The sequence below is a fragment of the Manis javanica genome, chromosome 4 (genome assembly GCF_040802235.1).
Source record: "Manis javanica isolate MJ-LG chromosome 4, MJ_LKY, whole genome shotgun sequence".
Taxonomy (NCBI): domain Eukaryota; kingdom Metazoa; phylum Chordata; class Mammalia; order Pholidota; family Manidae; genus Manis; species Manis javanica.
The window spans coordinates 143,305,651-143,321,394 of NC_133159.1; the positions used below are offsets into that span (position 1 = coordinate 143,305,651).

The 15,744-nt window shown below is 43.5% G+C and overlaps 1 protein-coding gene across 5 annotated transcripts in view; it reads left to right on the plus strand.

Annotated features, from left to right (window-relative positions):
* Positions 1-15,744, plus strand: part of LOC108407721 (AP-2 complex subunit beta-like) — a 54,561-nt gene that overhangs the window by 28,457 nt on the left and 10,360 nt on the right. For all 5 annotated transcript variants that reach the window (XR_012130615.1, XR_012130611.1, XR_012130612.1 and 2 more), the window contains 2 exons: positions 11,130-11,201; positions 11,972-12,052. The gene's annotated coding sequence lies outside the window, so the exon portion shown is untranslated. The remainder of the gene's footprint in view (positions 1-11,129; positions 11,202-11,971; positions 12,053-15,744) is intronic.

Below are 15,744 nucleotides of genomic sequence, written 5' to 3' on the forward strand. Positions count from 1 at the left end.
AAGTCTGTAAAATCTCAGTTTAGTTGCAAGATTTTTATCAGAAGTTACTTGATCTCTCTTTAGATATCATAAAATTTACAGTTGGAAAAATAGCATCATATGGCCAGGTCATTACAAAATACTGAAATGTTTTCCAATAACTGCATCAAATATCAATTTTGAATTTAACTTTTAAAGTAGTTAAAATTATTTAAATTCAACTTCAGTTTCTCAGTCACACTAGCCACTTTCAAGTACTCAGTAGGCACAGGTAGCCGAGCATGTAACAGTAGGCCTTAAAGTGAACCAACCTCAGCTGCACCTGAGAATAAAATGAATTTGCAAGGTAAGGTTGAATGAAAGCAGCAATGTAGAAAATAATACATATATAATATGATTCCATTTATATACTAAGTTCAGGAAGAGGCAATACTGCACTATGTTGTTTATGGCTTATACCTCAAAGGTAAGACCACATTCCAAAAGCAGGGAGATGACTTAAAAAGTCAGGACAGTGGTTACCTCTAGTGGGTCAGAGAGCAGTTTGTGATGGGAAAGGGGCACACTGAGGGCTTCTGGGATGCTGGCACTGTTCTTGACATGAATGGTGTTACATGGGTATTTGCTTTCTAATTATTAATGTGGACATTTTAACTTTTTTAAATTAAGGTATCATTGATATACACTCTTATGAAGATTTCACAGGAAAAACATTGGTTACTATATTCACCCATATTATCAAGTCCCCTCATACCCCATTGAAGTCACTGTCCATCAGCATAGTAAGATGCCAGAGAGTCACTACTTGTCTTCTGTGTGCTACACTGTCTTCCCTGTGACCCCCACACACCATGTGTAGCAATCATAGTACCCTTCAATCCCCTTCTCCGTCCCTCCCCACCCAGCCTTCCCCACCCCTCCCCTTTAGTAACCACTAGTCCCTTCTCAGAGTCTGTGAGTCTGCTGCTGTATTAAACTGGATGCACAACTTAATGCACTTTTTAGTTCCCTGAAACAATATTTTCAATGGGAGGAAAATTGAACAGCTTCACCTGCAGCCTTGACATAGTTCTGTGTGGGGCTCCCATACTAAGCTTCAGGAGATGGCAGTTCTGCTGACGATGGTGCCACCCACGGTTGGGTTCTGAAAGAGACTTGGGGATCAAGAGAGTAGGTATTAAATACACATTTTGGTGTGAAGAGTGGATGGATAGTTTTGTGTGTGTGTGTGTGTGTGTGTGTGTGTGTGTGTGTGTGTGTGTGTGTGTTTGTGAGGGAGAGAGAGGGACACAGAGGAGGACATGACAAGAAAGATCTGAATGGAAACAGAGCAGAGATCACCATCCCTAAATTAATAAGTGTTTAGGTGGTACCATTATCGTTATTCAGGTCTCCCCCACATGTAGAAATTGGTCCTATACATAAATGGTTGTAATTATTTTGCATTTGATTCAGAAGTAACCTTTCCATTTTTCAGAATTCTCAGTGACAATCAGTTGAGTGAATTACATAAGGACTCATTTGAAGGCCTGCTATCCCTCCAGTATTTGTAAGTTAGTTACTCACACTTATTTATGAGCTTTTAGTTATATTATCTATAACATTAATAAGGGGTTTAAGTTAGACAATTTCTATAATTTCTCCCAACAATAAAAATTTATAATTCTGTAAGTCTGTGTAGGGAGGGCACTAGCCACTCTCTAGCATTAAATACCTCCTATGTGTTTTCAATTTTTTAATTATATGGACAAGGTATAGATAGAAAAACCCTTCAGTTACAGAGGAAAAGTGGTAATGAGGTCTGAGCAATTACAGACACCCATAGGAGCCTTGGTATGTAAGTGTTCCTATGCCCTCTGTTTATATTAACATTTACTTTATGGCCTATGGATCAAATCCAGCCCATGGTCTGTTTTTATACAGCCCTTTTGTTAAAGGTCTGTAAAAGGAAAAAAGAAAAGAAAGAAAGATAAACATGCAACAGAGACTCTATGTGGCCTGAAAAGCCTAAAATACTTACTTTTGAGCCTTTGCAGAAAAGATTTGTAAAAGTTGGTTTAGTCAGATGAGAGGAATTAAAGGTAACCATATTGTCACCTAAAAGACAAGAAAATATAGAATACTTATATTAACGTGAATGCCATTAACCCAGAATATTTTTACAATTTCATCTAAATTAGCATTGAAATATTAAGTACATAAGTAGATGATTTATGTAAACAACATTATCAAGAATATAGTTACCCAGAGAAGAGACTGGTGTTTAGCATTTCAGTGCAGGAATTGTTATGCCAATATTAAAAAACAGATATTTGAAGTGGTGATTAACTGATATAGTTGGAAATGTCTACATTTATACTAAATAAGCATATCAGAAATGGCCCTAACTTCTCTAATTACCAACTAAAAATCTCTCCAGTCTCATTGTCAAGGAAGTAATGCCTACATAGTACTTCTTTTTGTTTAGAAGTAAGGAGATACTATGTTGCTATAAAAGGTCAATGTTTGTTCTTTGTCTTTTGCATGCAGAACTATATATGGCATCCTTATTACGCTAAATAATGATGCTCTTTTGCAAAAAGATTCTTCTTGCAAATATAGAAACCTAAGGGAGTCAGATATAAAAGGTCTTACATGACAATAAAAATAGTCCTTTGAGTTTTCAAACCTTTCAAGCCACAAGGGACACTTTTGTATTGATCTTCTTAGGTACCTCTGCCATGTGGGCTCCAAGCCTTCCAAACACAAATGAGATAACTGCTCAGTGGATTAGGCCCTTCATTACTTCTATTGTAAAATGTTTTGTAAGCTAAGTATTTCATTATCATAAGTATTGTCATTACTTAAAAAAATGCCAATCAATAAAAAGGCAAAAAAGTATATGACAACCACTGTGCCTAGTATTATAGGCACAAAAGTGGGTAACACAGGGTTCCTACCCTTCTAGAAACTCATGATCTCACAGGGGAAATGCACTTGCCAGCTCAGAGCACCGTGTATAAGCACTGAATGAACGACAAAGTGCTGCAGAGGCACAGAAGAGGGAGCTATTTGAAAAGCCATTTATTTTTAAATGATCCCTTTTCTTCTACTCCTCAGCTCTTCATTCATTTTGTAAATATTTGAGTTTCTGTCCATGTGTCAGTTTTAGACATGGTAGACAATGCAGGTAAGTAAGACCTTGTCCATACTTTAAGGGAGTTTATACTCAGAGGAAATGGGGTGTAAAAATAACTATATTAAAAAGAGGAAATGGATGTGGGCAGTGAGAGGTATGAATTGTTCGGGGAGCACAAAAGTGGGAAAAAAGACTTCAAGTTAGAAAAAAAGATGCTACAAGAGCAATGCTGTTAGAGCAGCAGCTTGAGGAGCTTTTGGGTATCATCAGACAGACATCTTGGGAAGAATAAGTTTGCAAAGAAGAGTGGCAGAAAGGCAGCACAAGGGAAAAATACCTTGTCCTATAGAGTACATCGGGTGTTAGGGCGAGACCGTCTGGGGCTTCAAAGGCCAAGCTGTCATGCTATCTCGGCAGCACTCTAGGACAAACTTCAGCCTGCTGGAAGATCACTTGGAGGGCTTCTCACAGCCCAAGCACCCACCCCACAGTTACTGATTCAGTTGGTCCCGAGTAGGGCTGAGAATTTACATCTTCGATAAATTCCCAAGCGATGCTGGTGTTTGAGAACCACTCATGGAGAGTTAATGTGGTGACTTTGTGCAGGACAGATTAGAAAGGAGTGAACCAGAGGCAGGCATACCCTTCAGAAGAGTTAATACGCATCTAGGTGAAAAGTGAGGGATTAAGCCTGAATCAATGGAAATAAGAGAGTCACCTGTAATAGTCAAGAGTGAGTGATTTAAATAAAAATCCAATACCATGTTGTTGTTTTTTGTTGTCCCACCACTGTGCAAATGAAGCAGTTAAATTCATAGAATTATAGCAATGGAAACCAAAAGTGAGCTTCCGTGAAAATAATAGAAAGTATAATTCTGAATTAGTTCAAAGTAATTATAATTAGAGGTGTAACTTCCTTTCAAATTTTGTAAAAGTGGATATTTTAATTTTTCTGGTGCTGAAATGGCCTAGAAAGAATAAAACCAGGAAGGTTTGTGAAAGGAAAGGAGCGACACACAGCAGCAATTCCCCGGAGAAATCCGCTTTATTAGGGAAAGGTGCTGTGTTATATAGGAAGGGGCATGGGGTGATTGTGGTGTTACTTCTATGGAGCTGGTGGCTATTGGCTAGGTGCTGGGATTGAGAGGGGGGCGAGAGGTGATTGGGCTTCAGGTGGTGCCGGCGGGGACTGAGGACCCCCGAAGAGAAGCCGGAAGTTCGCCATCTTACTGGTGGGGGCCCTTCATTCCCCCATTTCTCCTCTATGGGGTTGTGGACGTTGCTTTCTCTCTGACTGCTTCCTGCTGAACAGCGGCGGAGAAGGGAGTGAGGGCTTGAGGATTGGGAGGAAAGGGTTGATAGGACTCCTAACAGTAAGGATGAGTAGATGTGGACTTCTTCAGGTTGGAAATCAATGAAGGTTCCCTGTAACCATAGGTCGAGGACCTGTTGATTCCAATGGTGCCAAGAGGATATGGGTGTCAGGAGCCAGGTGTCTGCGACCATTGTTTCCAGGAACAGTTTCCAGTGGGGAGAGGGCTCCGTCTCAGCATGTTCTGAGGAGGTAACGTGAGGGTGAGGGATCTTCTGTGGCCAGAAGCTGGTAGTTCCTGAGTAAAAGCTGGTTGAAAGCTTGATTAGAGATTTTTCCAACTTGGGATTTGATGAACTTTATTATATAGGGTAAGAAGAGACAGGAGAGAAGAATGATTATTATGGGGCCTGCAATGGGCCAGACCCAGGTAAGGAGGGGGTTTGTTAGTATTGAAGAAAATGGGTTGGAATTGGAAGCAGAGTGGAGGCTGGAGGCAACGTCGGTGAGTTTGGTGATGTCAGTTTCTACAATGCCGGATTCGTTGATGTAATAGCAGCACTCTTCCCAGAGGAAGACGCAGGTGCCGCCCTTCTCGGCTGTAAGCAGATCTAAGGCCCGCCGGTTTTGAAGGGTCACCTTAACTAGCGAAGTGACCTGTCTTTGGAGAGAGGCCAGGGAATCGGCAGTGGATGTCAGGGATCCCTCAAGTTTGGCGTTGAGATCTCTTAACTGCCCATAGAGAGTGACCCAAGGCTCCTCCCAAAAACCCTGCCCCAATGGCTGAGGTGGTCAAAGAGATACCGACCATAATGGGAAGGAAAGCAGCCCTTTTTGTGTGCGAGGGCAAGGGAGGTTGGAGCTCAAGAAATTCTACCATGCTGTAAAGTGTAAACTGTGGGATTAGGGTGATGAGAATGCAGGGTGTATTGGAGTTGGGAGGCAGTGAGTTGAAAAAACTGCCATTACACCAAAAGAAGTGGCCCGGTTGCGTAAAAGTCTTAGAGCCGGAGGGAGGGGTGTAGATAGAGAGGCAGTGAAGTGCGCTGGAGGCGGGTGGAGTTGGGGCTACAGAGTGGTGGATGGTGAGATTATCTGCGTATTCTGGTTACCATAGGGGTATGTCTGCCAGGGGGCAGAGGGGTTATCCTTCTGCATGGAAGGAGTAGTTGGAAATATTAAGGGGCATGGCGGCCAGCAGTGGGCGCTGAAATGATGCGCACAAGAAACAATTGGCAGTGTTGTGGGTGTGGTTAAGAAAGATGGTGGTGTCTTGAATGAGCTGTAACCAAGAGTAGGAGGAATAAGATGAAGAGGTGCCGTCAAGAGTTTGGATAATGACTTTTTCGGAATGTCCAATATCTGATGCGACTTGAGAGATCTGGGAGTGAGAGGGATCATACTCTTGAGAGATATGAAGGGTACCGTGGGGGGTCAAGGACTTCCCATAGTAAACTGAGGCTGTGACTCTGACAGCTCATCGAGAGTCCCAGGGATCTGGGATTGATAAGGAGAATGAGCCATTGGGATATTTCATGAAACGGTTGGAGGAGTAATACTGTGGGTACCGGGAGTTACCCATGTAGTGAATGGCGCAAGACCAGAAGGGACATCTCCGTAGGTGTCTGGCCATCGCCTACAATAGGCTTGTTTTTGGTCATAGAGGAAGCAGAGGTAGGGAGAATAAGGGTAGCTGCTAATGAACACTTCGGTGGAGGGAGGAAAGTGGAGGTATAAAGGCTCAGAGCAGCTTTTCAGAGGGCAGTCTGATGTGGCAATGAGGGCAGTAACTTTTGTTTGATGCTGTGTGTAAGTCTGTCTGACTTTGAATCGCCATACAAAGGAGGCTGGGGTGGCGGGGAAGACAATAGGAATGAGGGAAAAAAGCGAGAGAGCAGTAAAGGAGGAAAAAGTCATGATTCGGGTATGGATGACAAAGGGGTGAACGGGATTTTGGAGGAAAGAGGACAGTAAGGTCAGGAGTCTGGAGGGAGGGAGAGTCTGTAAACTTTTGTAGGTTAAGAGATCTTTTAGGTGATGTGGGGACAGAATGGTAAGGGGCGCCCTGAATGTTAGTTTATGAGCTTCCTTCTGCAGGAGCTGTCCAGCGGCTAATGCCCATAGGCAGGGGGCCCATCCCCGAACTGTGGGGTCTACTTGCTTGGAGAGATAAGCTACTAGGGCAGAGGATGGGCCATAATATTGGTGTAGGACTCCTAGAGCTTGACTGGACCTCTCATGAATGTATAATGAGAAGGGCTTCGACAAATCAGGAAGATGTAGAGCTGGGGCTTCCACAAGGGCTTGACAGAGCTTAATGAAGGAGTGTCGGGGTAAGGAGGATAATTGTTCTTCAGGGGGGCCCTTGCTGAGGTCGTATAGGGGTCTTGCTAACAGGGAGAGGTTAGGGATCCACGCTCTAAAATACCCAGCCAGGCCTAGAAAGGAAAGGATTTCTGTCTTGGTTTTGGGAATGGGCAGGTCAGAGAGGAGCTATTTTCTGTCTAAGGTAATGGACTTTTTTTGTTGAGACAGAAGGAATCCGAGGTAAGTGACACAGGGGGAAGAGATTTGAGCTTTGACAGGGGATACCCGGTAGCCTCTGGAAGCTAGAAGGTTAAGTAGGGAGGCAGTGTCAAGTTGAGACCGTTCCCACGAGGGACTGCAGAGTAGAAGATCATCCACGTATTGTAATAAGGTGGACTCGGAGTGATCATGATGAAACTGTTTGAGGTCCTGAGCTAGGACTATCTCAGAAGCCTTGTGGCAAAACTGTCCAAGTAAGTTGTTCAGAATGTCTTGTGTATGGGTCCGTCCAGGTGAAGGCGAAAAAATCTTGGGAGGAGGGGTCCAGAGGGATAGAAAAATGGGTCCTTGAGATCTAGGACTGAGAAGTGGGATGCCAAGGCAGGGATTTGCGATAAAAGGGTGTATGGATTTGGAACTAAGGGATGGATAGGGACAACAGCCATGTTGATGAGGGTAAGGTCTTGGACAAGGCGGAAAGATCCGTTGGTTTTTTTTAAACAGTTAATATGGGGGTATTAAATGGGGAGTGAGTGGGTCTGAGGTAATTTTTGTTTAAGAGATCTTGAATGATGGGTTGGAGGCCTATGAGGGCTGAAGTGGTTAGGGGGTATTGGGCCTGACAGGGTCACGTAATTTGATAGAGGCAGGAGGACATAGAGCCACGGAGGGGCTTGTAATGTCCCAAACTTTGGGATTTACAGGGTGTATGAGGGTGGAACCGGAGCTTTCATTGGGTAGAGTGGGGTCATCGGCTATGAGGGCCATCAGAAACGGAGTACTGGGGGCTGTGGGAGTGGATATAGTTATGGAAACATGGAGGAGAAAAGGGATGTCCCATCCTAGTAAAGGGATGGGACACTGTGGCATGACCAGGAAGGAATGGGAGAAAGGTATGGGATTGTCTTGGATTGTACATAAAAGGGGGTGGGGAGTTTTAATGGGAAAATCTGTTTACCTCCTACCCCGACTATAGGAGTAATGGCTGGCGTGGTAGGGCCCCGGTATTCTTGCAAGACTGAGAAGGTGGCTCCTGTATCTAGGAGGAAGAAGATGGGGCGACCGTCTACTGTTAAAGTAACCCTGGGCTCCTGTTTGGTGATGGAAATGGTCGGGCGAGAAGCCCCCGGACCCTGTAAATCTTCTTCTGCCAGCCCCACTACAGCGGGTTTAGGATGGGGGTTGTTCATCCAGCCCCACCCTTTGGGTGGTTGGGCAATCAGACCCCCAGTGGCCCATTTTGTGGCATCTGGGGCATGGGGTGGTAGGAGATCTGGGGGAGGGGCACGCCCTTGACCAATGTCCCTCTTTTCCACACTTGAAAGAAGCTCCTGGGGGAGGCTTGTTTGTAGAGGGGCACCCAGGTTGTGGTTTTATCAGCTGGGCCAACATTTGGAAATTGTCCTGATCAGCCTTTTGTTTACAGCGTTCTTTCTCCTCCTCCCGGTTATGGAAGACTTTAAAGGCCACTGTTAGGATCTTAGTCTGTGAGGTAGTGGGGCCCTGTTCTAACTTTTTGAGTTTAGCTTTAATGTCGGGGTAGCTTTGAGCTAGGAAGTATGTCATAAGGACATGTCTTCTGTCAGGCGTTTCTGGGTCTAGGCTGGTATACTGTAATAGGGCTTGAGTGAGTCTGTCTAAGCTACGTACCAGAGGGGGGGGCGATAATTTTGGGAGGCCCTCGGGACTGAGTCTGAGGGGGACTGAAGGGTTCTGGCTCAGTCTGTGGGGGAGTGACGCGGTCCAGCCGTGCCTAGTTGAGCAGGTCCTGAAGTGCAGAAGGGGGGCGAAGAAAATAAAGAAAGATTGAAAGAACTGAGAGGGCTGAAGCTCCCACACATCGCCAGCCAGCAGCCCCACTGCTTTCCTCTGCTGCTCCAGTTGGGCTTGAACTCACGACTCTGAGTAAGAGTCTCATGCTCTACCGACTGAGCTAGCTGGGCAGATGGGGAGAGCTGACGCTCCTTCACATCGCCTGCCACTAGCCCAGCTGCTTGCCTCAGCAGCTCCAGTTCGGCTTGAACTCACAACTCTGAGGTTAAGAGTCCCATGCTCTACCAACTGAGCTACAGCAGGGCTCCAGTTAGTTGCTTATGGAATGCATAAACAGAATGTTTTTTGTTCTCCATTCCTGCCACATCGGCAAGTGGGGGAAAGGCACAGCTAGAAGCAGGGGCGGTGTTTCCACACATCTTCAAGGACTCCCTATTTTCAGAGTGAGGAGTCTTGGCTCGTCTTCGAGGACAAGATATGTTTTTGTGGACAGATAACTTCCAAGGACTGCACCGGTTGTTCTCAAGCTTGTGCTTTCCCATGCTGCGTTCAGATATGGGGGAAGGTGCTTTCCCATTCTGCCTACAAACATGTGAGAAGACAAAGGCGGTCCCCAACAGGGGAGAAACAGGTGATGAGGGCAAAGACGGAGGAGGCCCCCGGGACCTAGTTAAAGTGGGGGCTGAAAGGCTCAGGCTTAATCCGCGGGGGATGAAGGCGGAGGAGGTGAGATGGGGGAGGAGATGGTGGGGGAGGAAGGGAGAAGGGCTGTTGTAGGAGAAGAAGGGGAAGGGAGTGAACGGAGGCTTCTGTGGGGGAGATGGCTTGCAGGCTAAGAGAACTTGGGGGGGGTGGGGGGAGGTGGAGGTGGAAAGCTTCGATATAGGGAATCTCCTTCCACTTTTTCAGGCGCTGGCAGTAGTTAAAAAGATCACGAGTGATGTTAGGATCAAGAGTTCCCCCTGCGGGCCATTGGTTGTTATTGTCTAGGGGGTATGTCGGCCAATCTTGGGAGCAGTATTTACAGAGAAGTTTGGGTTTTATATCAGGTGTCAGGGAGAGGGTGGCTAGATACTTGAGCAGGCATTCAAGAGGTGAATCCTTAGGGAGGGATGAGGAGACTCCCATGGCTAAAGGACAGAGGAGACAGAATGGGAAGATGAACGGAAATCTTCAGACTGGAAGCCGACCACAAGGAGACAAAGGGCGTCCCCGATGATCCTTGGTGGTCTGCGGAAACTCGGATACGAGTCGGAATTTCTTAGGAAGTGTGGGTCGTCACCCAGACTTCCCTAAGAAGGCAGAGTGCCGGACTCACGAGGTACCTAGTACTAGGAATTTTTGGCGGACCGACTGATTTCGGCAGATGGAACGGAAGGAGGAGGGGGAAAAAAGGGAGCGTTCTCATCCACAAAGGAGTCACCTCGTTTATGGCTGTTGGAGGAGGGCCTGAGGGTCCGCCGCAGCTGTGAAGGCCTGAGGCGGGGATTTATGGCTGTTGGAAGAGGGGCCTGAGGGTCCACCGCATCCATGAAGGCCTGAGGCGGGGAGAGTTCCCTCCTCGTCTCCAAGTGTCAGGGCCTTGCCGGACGATCACGGTCAATGGCACTGCGATAGCTCGGGAAGAGTGGCCCACTCCGGGGGGAAAACTTACCTAAAAGCCAGAGAGGAGTGGTGAGTGTGATGAGCCAGCGCCGAAAAAAGAGGACGAGGACAAGCTGCTGCTGGTGTCGGGGGGGGAAGACAGGGCCCAGTTGGGGTGTCCTGTCTCCTGGGTTTCGGCACCAATGAAAGGAAAGGAGCGACACACAGCAGCAATTCACCGGAGAGTTCCGCTTTATTAGGGAAAGGTGCTGGGTTATACAGGAAGGGGCATGGGGTGATTGTGGTGTTACTTCTACGGGGCTGGTGGCTATTGGCTACGTGCTGGGATTGGGAGGGGGGCGAGAGGTGATTTGACTTCAGGTGGTGCCGCCAGGAACCGAGGACCCCCCCCCCACCCCACCGAAGAGAAGCCGGAAGTTCGCCATCTTACTGGTGGGGGCCCTTCAGTTTGTAAATGTAAGAATATTCCTTTCAATATTGGAAATTATATATGGAGATAAAAGCTTTTGAGCTCCTACTGTGGAATTTGATGAGACCACCAAAGTTGATCTAATCAGTCCTTCTGCTGTCAGGAAGGATTATCTCAACAGTCTCTCAAGATCTATGGTTGTATATTTTATTTATGAAGATAATGAAAGTGAGACTTAGGTGAGGGCAGGGATAGGGGCTCTGGAAGGTTCACATAATACTTTCTAAGGTGTAGAGTTTAGATAAGAGCTACTTATTCAATGTGACTATTCTAACCTCTCTACTAGTTATCTCTGCTAATTAGATATCTGATGGCTGAGACAATATTTTTCCTTTTCCTTTTCCTAGAGATTTATCCTGCAATAAAATACAGGCTATTGAAAGACTTACATTCGAATCACTACCGTTTCTGCAGTTTATGTAAGTTACAAATACAATTTAATTATGTTTGGAATTTTTATAAACTTAATTGTAAAACTCTTATGTTGAAATATTTTAAATGGAGAGCTACTAAAATTATGTGGCTACATCCTTTTTGTCTCTAGGAAACACTAGTGTAAGAATTATCATATGGATCGGAGTGACTCATTCTAGAGCGGGGTTCTCAAGTAGGGTGATTTTCTGCCCAGGTGATACTAGGCCGTGTCTGGAAACATTTTGGTTGTCAGAACTGTAGTTGTGCTGCTGGCATCTGGGGGCAGAGGCCGGAGATGCTGCTCAATAGCGTACAGTGCCTAGAACAGCACCCACAACAAGGATTATCCAGCCCAAGATGTCAGCAGTGCAGTCATGGAACCCTTTTCTAGAGAATTAAAGATCACTTAGACAAGTGTTCTGGGCACTTATTCCTTTGTGTCTAGCAATACATGTATAAACATGAAAGTATAAATCTTTCATAAAAATATATTTTATTTATCTTATTTGTATTTTCTCTAATAATACCACTGATACCAGGAAAAAAGCAAGAAGATGTCCATCACTAATCCATCTTTCTCTTTTTTATAAAACAAGCATACTTGATATACAATCTGTTTTTTCATACAAATATTAAAAACAAAACAAATATCTTCCATAGTGAGATTTCCTTAGAATATGAGGAAGTATTGAGGTTATGTTTCATCATATACAGGTTAGAATCCCTGCCAAAGGATAAATGTTCTGAAGTAATTTTTTTCTTCTTTTTCTTGTAGAAATCTTGGCTGCAATCTAATTGCAGAACTGAGCTTTGGAATATTTCAGGCCTGGCATGGAATGCAGTTCTTACACACATTGTAAGTGAAATTGACAGTGAATATGTGTGAAAACATGATATAGTTACTAGTGAGCTGGGGGTCAGCTCAGTATGAGCTCTGAAAAATTTGTAATATCCATTTTTTTTCCAATGAGGAAACTAAGGTACAGAGGGGCCAGGAGACATGTCTGAGTCATACATGGCAGGCTCCGCTTTCCTGATCTTTTGCACAGGCAACAACCACACTCCATCATGTAACACCCACGCCAGCATTGTCACAGGGATCCACGACTGTGACGCTCTCCATAGTGTGTGGGCCTCACAGTTCCACTTCTGAACCTAACTGTTTCCTGCTCTTGGAACACAGCGCTGAAAGAACTAGGTTTAGCACAAAGTTCTCCAGGGAGCAATGGGTGTCGGTGCTTCCTCAGCCATCAGTTTCTTTTAAATGAAAGGAGTTCTGAAAACTTGCCACACAGATCTTCTCTCCCCAGTCACCCAGAAAAATAACTTTCAAACTGTGTTTACCTCTGATGTGCATTATCTGTGAGCAGTAGGAACCTTTGAGGAATGGAAAAAGATGTTTGTGTTAAGCTGTCATGTGCAGAATAGTCATAAAATACATTGCTGTAGCCTCATTCCATAAACTTTCTTTCCTGACTATCCAAAAAGAAATGGGGGTTTTCCTCCCTTTTGCTTGAGTGCTCTGTGGCACAGCCGAGTTCTCTGAGACACAGGCAAATCACTGGGTTTCATAGTTTTCAGTGAATCAATCTTGTGTTTCTTTGGCTAAATTTTTTCCTAAGACTTATTCTTTGTGATGCTGTTAGACTTGGAATTGTTTTCTCAATTTCATTTTTGGATTGTTCACTGCTAGTGTACAGAAATACAGCTAATTTTTGCTTACTGATTTTGTCTTCCACAACCCTGCTGAACTCATTCATCAGTGCTAATGGTTTTCTTCTAGATTCTCAGGAATATGTCTCATGGTTTTCCAGTTTCCCAGGAATGTGTTGGAGCCTTTCAAAGTCTCTGTGAACATCTCCTCCCTCAGCTTGTCCTTTAACGCTTTTTGGTTCGGCTATTATTTGTCCACTGCCTCACACACCTACCACATTAAACCATTTACCTGTAATTGTTTTAAAAAATGCCCTCTGAGGAGAGACTTATAGCACTAGGCAGCTCCCAGTCAGGTCAAAGACAAACCTTTCAGGTAAGGTCCTCCAGAGCACCACCAGACTAACAGGGAGACAAGTCTTTGGGAAGGAGGCTCTGAAGGACCTTGGGCTGTTTTTCAAAGCTACCACTGGACAGAGAGCAAAGGTCTAGGAGAAGTTAAAGCAGCACAGAACTCACTGTTTGTAGAGAAATTAATGTTTTTCTTGAATAAATTCTCCCCACATTGCTGTAAGCCCACTGATTAAATATCCAGAGTTCAGAAAAAGCTGGTTTGGCCATTTCTGCTACTGGTTTTTTTTGTTGTTGTCGTTGTTGTTGTTGCTTTTATAGGATAAATTTTCAGATGTCCTTACTCCATCATTTTCACTGATTCTCCTGCAACATGGTTTTAAATCTCTAAAGTCTCAATGACCACAGGCTAATTAGATATTTAAGCATGGGAGACGATTAGGGAAAAGGAATAAAAAGAGAAAATGTAATTCTCATAGAGGTTTCCCAGATGGGTAGATCACGTTTGAAAAGCTATTTCTATATTTAGTGCTCTCAAAATTGAGGTTAAAGTAAAAGCTGTCTTAAACCCCTTTCTCCCATACAAGTTAAACCCAGGCTTTGGAACCAGAGCTGAGTTCAGATTTCAGCTCTGCTTCTTAGCACTAGCTTGATGATTTAGGATGAGTTATATAACCTCTCTTTACCTCAGTTTCCTCATTTGTAAAATGGGGTAATAATAATAATAATATGCATCACATAAGGTTATTGTGAGGATTAAATGTGAAAAGCTAATCACAGATTCCTGGCAGCCCAATTGATATTAGTTGTGATAATAATATTCTGCAAAATGCACTAATGATTCTTGAGTAAAGTTAATTTACAAGAAGATTTTTCCTTCCTGTTTTTTTTTTTTTTGATCTGTGTTTGTTTTAAAGAATGGAGAAGAAAATCTCAGCATTTTGGAATAAAAATTTGCATAAAAATGAATTTGTTCATTTTATTGGTATGTAAGCAAAATGTTATTTATTTATTCAAAAAACTTTTATGAAATACCTAGTAAACACCAGGCACCATGTCAGGCACAGGAGTGACACTGACAGTAAAGTGTGGTCCCTGCCTTCAAGGAGCTGACAATCCAGGAGACTAAGTGAGCAGGTGGTTGCATGCAGTGTAGCCAAGGCTGTGATGGGAGCAGGCGTTTTACCGCCTCCTCTCAGATTTATCCCTTTCTCTTTGGGTCCAAAAGCAAGGTCCAAAAGTGACAGCAAGGTCCTGCTGTCACTGCGTGCTTTAAACTGTGGAACTGTTTTAATTTCCAGAACTGAAAGAAAAGCACCTTGGATTATGGAGGACCTAGGAATACCATTTCCTACAGAGCAAGGGGATTTCCTCCCAGCATAGTCACTTTGTGGGATTCTCAATCTGAGAAGTCTTTGCTTTCCACTTTTTTCTGTGTTTTTCCTTTTTCACTTCTCCCCTTTATCATCTAGAGACCTAGGTAGGTAGTTCCCAAAGCAAGAGTGCTTTACAGACTCTAAGTGTGATTTATAGGTAAAGACAGATAACGATTTTTTCTTTTAGCCTTTAAGTCCTATACCAAAAAAAAAAAAAAATGAATGTTTCATGAAATGCAGATAATTTTAATTCCATTGCATTTTTTCAGAAACCTCAGTCATAATCCTCTGACAACTGTTGAAGATTCTTATTTTTTCAAATTGAGAGCATTAAAGTATTTTTAAGTATTGCAACAATCTCATGGTTTATCAGATGATTTCTGCTCTTTCACTTTCATCAACGATTATGTATTTTGCATTTTTTCTAAAAAAGAATAATTTTAATTTTACCTGGGTTATTGAAATAAGAGTTTTGGGCAAAAAAAGGATTAAGAAAGAATGTGTATGTGCAAGACAAGCTATCCAAGAAAGAGAGTGGTGCTGAAGAATGCACATAGATATGGAATGTGCCGATGCATGTAGAAATATAACTTATCGCAGAAAGCAAAGAGGAATAAGGTGTATTTAAAAAAATAAATAATCTAGAGTGGTGGGTGCAGGTGAGAACGAGAAGCAGCATGATGACAAAAAGATCATAGTGTTCAGGGCCAAGGTTATTAATTTGATGATGCAAACAAATTTAAATTTCTTCAGTAATTTCTCTCTGAAATTATCATCTGTGGCAGGTAAACTCAAGCTGGCTAGACAGAGAAGCCAGAAGTGAAGTAATAATGTGTCATTAAGTATTTTTTTAAGAATAGAGCTTTTGTCTTTGAGTTCGTATCATAAACGTTCTACTTCAGAGACATGGGAAAAACCCAAGTGACACTTAAAACAGTTGAGAGCATCGTCATGATGAGCCCCAAGTTAGAAAAACTGTAAGTTGATTTTTCTTGTATTTATTTTCACTTAGTTGATTTTTTAAAGTTTCGTTATTTTATTAAGTCAGGCTTATTGAAGTGTGATTTTCATGTAGTCAAATTTGCTTTCTAAGAGTACAGTTTGATGGATTTTAACAAATGTATAGTTATGTAACCACCACAATTTGAAATGCAGAACTTGTGTGACT